The sequence below is a fragment of the Tupaia chinensis genome, unplaced genomic scaffold (assembly GCF_000334495.1).
Source record: "Tupaia chinensis unplaced genomic scaffold, TupChi_1.0 Scaffold000113_1, whole genome shotgun sequence".
Taxonomy (NCBI): Eukaryota; Metazoa; Chordata; class Mammalia; order Scandentia; family Tupaiidae; genus Tupaia; species Tupaia belangeri.
This window is the reverse complement of record NW_006159577.1, coordinates 7,442,343-7,446,310: the sequence shown is the minus strand read 5'-3', so window position 1 is coordinate 7,446,310 and position 3,968 is coordinate 7,442,343. Positions and strand designations below refer to the sequence as shown.

Below are 3,968 nucleotides of genomic sequence, written 5' to 3'. Positions count from 1 at the left end.
AAACCTGAGACTGAGGGAAGTTAAGCATTTTTCCAAGGAGATATAGCTAGTTGTGATTGAGTCTTGATTTGAACCCTAGTCTCTCCAGTTCCAGAACTGAGGCTTTTTTCTCATGCTCAGCAGCAAGATTGACATCTGTTTCTAGTCTTGTGAGGCTGATGTCAGAAGGCTACCAAGAGCTTGTAGAATCATCTCCTGCAGGTCAAATGGTTATTCTATTAGGAAGCCCATGAAGTAAACTCCAATGTGAAATGGATTCAAATGGAACTCTCTCTCTACAGTAATGTTTAAATAATTTTTTTTTGGTATATAAACTATTTATTAACAGACAAGGCCTACAGACTTATTTCTTCTTGGACACACTCATGGTACAGCCACAAAGGCCAGTTGTCTTAGTGTGCTGGCCTTGGACCCGAAGGCCCCAGAGGTGGTGCAGCCCTCTATGGACCCGTATCTTCTTCAGACTCTCCAGGTCTTCATGCAGCTTGTTGTCCAGACTGTTGGCCAGGACCTGTCTGTATTTTCCATCCTTTACATCTTTCTGCCTGTTCAAGAACCAGTCTGGAATCTTGTACTGGTGTGGATTCTGCATAATAGTGACCACACCTTCCACCTCATCCTCAGGGAGCTCTCCTGTCCTCTTGGTGAGGTCAATGTCTGCTTTTCTCAACACCACATGAGCATATCTTCACCCCACACCCTTAATGGCAGTGACGGCAAGGGCTATTTCCCACTGCCCATCGATGTTGGTATTGAGTACTCACAAAATGCGCTGGAACTTCTCAGGGATCACTAGAGACATGGCAGCAGCACAAGTGGCAGCGTGTAGGCCTCCTGTGGAAGAGCTATGTTTAAATAATTTTTAATTTGTGGGTTGAGAGGCTTGGCCCCATAGCACAGCAGTTAAGTGCTGGGCATAAAAAGCTAGATCCCACATGGCCAACCATGATTGGAATCCTAGCCCTGATGGTTTGAAAAATACTCTGGGTGCTTGTGCATGCATGCCCCCCATCATGACAAGATGGAGAAGCAGAGGAAAAAAATTGTGGCATGATTATGTCCCAATGGGAAGCACCTTCTCTCTTCCTCTCTTGCTTTCTAGTGAGTGCACATGCCCTCTGGCAATTAAAAAAGCTCCCCCACCCCAATGCCACCAGCATGTGTACATATATGTGAGAGAAAGAGACAAAGCAAGAGAGAGAAAGAAAGCATACGAGCAGGGTCTGATCATGCTGCAATACTTTTTCATTCATTTCTCCTTCTCATTGTGAGCCTGGACATACTCACACAGTCTATGTAAAACCTATGGGGCAGGCCTGGTACCCCTGCTCAGTCATGTGGGCTCAGCTTCCTCTGCACAAGTGGCGCAGCCCTCTATGGGCCCGTATCTTCTTCAGTCCCTTCAGGTACCAAGAGGCTGGCACTTTAAACACTTTTAATTAGTTTCTTCCTTCTTCTGAGAGAGCAAAGGACTCCCCATAAGGTCTTGATGCCACAACCCTCCCCCAGTTTCAGCCATCCCCAGGTGATCAGCACATGTGTGCCTGCACATTCAGGGAGGTCTGTGGACATAAACCCTGAAACGTCCCATGTGGGATGGCCTCATGAAGCCTGGTGTTTCACCCACTATGTTGTAATCTCACCCTCTACAGGGATGTTTAGATGTTTAGAACATAACTAGGCTGCCGCCTCAGTGTAAACACTGAGGTTTCTTTTGAATACCCAAATTACAAGCTGTGATTATTGACTGTCAGTGCATTTCCATCCTCTCCTTTCTTGCTTCCCCTCCGTTCCTATCCAGCAGCTACTATTCCCTGACAGGAACAATTTCTGTTTCCTCGTCTTTGCCTGCCATTGCCAGATCATCGTTAACAATAACGTGCACCTCTGACAGTTCGTGACAGCTTTGTGTTTCTCTTGTTGAGTCATTCTGATTTCTTGCACTGGGAGAGCACACAGCAGATGGCATGGAAAATGCTGATGCTATAATCGTGTGTTCAGGAGCCATGGAACAGAGGTTCCGTCATAGAAGCAAAGCTATTACAGATGGAAGGTGTGATGCAATTTCAGAAATGGAACTATTTAGCTAGATGGATTTTATCCCCCAGAATATTGCTCTGTATAAATGGGTGATATGCTAAAGGAGCTTCAAAAAGAAAATTGTGATGATATTTTTTTCAAGAGATTTTTGCCATGGGGTGCATGCACTTGCCAGACAGAGAGAGAGACAGAGAGACAGAAAGCAAGAAATCACCCCCCGGGGGGGGGTTGGCCATGCTGCAATCCCTTCTCCTCCATCCTCTTCTCAGGATCTTGGACATGCATGTGCACTCGCCGGGCATGAGTTTTAAGCTACCAGGTCCAGGACTCAAACTGCGATTGACTACATGGGAGTCCAGTGACATAGCCATTACGCTAACTGCTAGTCACCCAATTGTGATAATATTTTATACTTACATACCCTTGTACTCCTCTCTAAAGGGACAGATGCTTTGCTATTTAGGACCATTAATTCTATGAGATGAAGTAGGGATCACTAGGCCACTTTACTTTCATTATGAAATTCAAATGAAATAAGGAAAACTTATATAACCCTATCCCAATACAATAATTTTTAACATTTTGGTGCATGTCCTTCTAGTCTTTTTTTTTTCTTTATGCATAAGATTAAAAATAAACTTGGTTCTAGGCCATGTATGCAATTTTTATCATCTCTTTCCTTATTATAACAATATCATAATTATTATATTTCCCCCCACATTATTACATTTTTAAAAACCATTTAAAATGACATTTAGGGACCAGGAGATGGCATAATGGTCACATCACTGGACTCCCACATAGCTAAATGTGGTTTGAGTACCAGACACAGAGGCTTAAAACTCAGCCAGAAGTGTGTGCGTGGATGCCCACAATCCTGAGAGGAGAATCTAGGGGAAGGGATTACCATGTGGCCATTCCCATGGGGGGTGATTTCTCACTTTCTGTCTTTTCATCGCTCCAGCAAGCTCATGTACTGTATAGCAAAAATATCTCTCCAAAAACAAAACAAAACAAAACAAACAGTAAAAATGGCATTTAAACATTTGATTAAATAGAGCAATTTCTTTTATTTTTTGCCTATGTTGGACATTTTGATTATTCTGTTTGTCTTGCTATTCTTTCTATTTTCCATTTAAAGTAATTTATTTATTTATTCCGTGAGAGACTGGGGGGGGGTGGAGAATGGCTCCCAACAGGTTCTTCCTCCAGTGCTCCACCTCCGTATTAGCCTGGATCACAGCCACAGGCACCCTATGTGGACAGGGAGGCCTTGAGACAGAAACTTGGGACCTTCCTGTGTGGGTTCAGCCATGCCACCACTGCACTACCACCTGGGGCCTTCCCCTGTGGGTCCAGCCACACCACTGCCTATGTATATTTTGATGCTTCCACATACTAGCTAAATGCCCTTATATTTGCATTTAAAATCAGTGCTGTACAGCATGAAGAACAGTAAACTTTATGCTAATAATTTTTAATTTAATTTACTGGATTGTCAGGAAAGTCGTGAAACATTTTTGCATAAAAACCAGAAAAATATGTCATGACTTTCCAGACAACTGAATAATTTTTTCTAGTTAGAATGCCGTTAAATAGCTTTGGGGGTTATTTCTGGGGTCTCTATTCTATTCCATTGGTCTACATATCTGTTTTTATGTCAATACCATGCTGTTTTGATGACCACAGCTTTGCAGTATATCTTGGGATCAGGGAGTGATATGCCTCCTACTCCATTCTTCTTGCGCAGGATTGCTTTTGCAATATGAGGTCTTTTATGATTCCAGACAAATTGTATGATTGTCTTTTCTAGATCTGTGAAGAATATTTCTGGTATTTTGATTGGAATTGCATTAAATATGTAGATTAATTTGGGTAGAATTGACATTTTGATTATGTTATTTCTTCCAATCCAGGAGCATGGGATA

At 42.6% G+C, this 3,968-nt stretch overlaps 1 pseudogene; it reads right to left on the bottom strand.

The window, feature by feature from the left end:
- Positions 1-295: 295 nt before the first annotated feature.
- On the bottom strand, positions 296-802 carry LOC102501766 (40S ribosomal protein S18 pseudogene; annotated as a pseudogene).
- Positions 803-3,968: the final 3,166 nt, after the last annotated feature.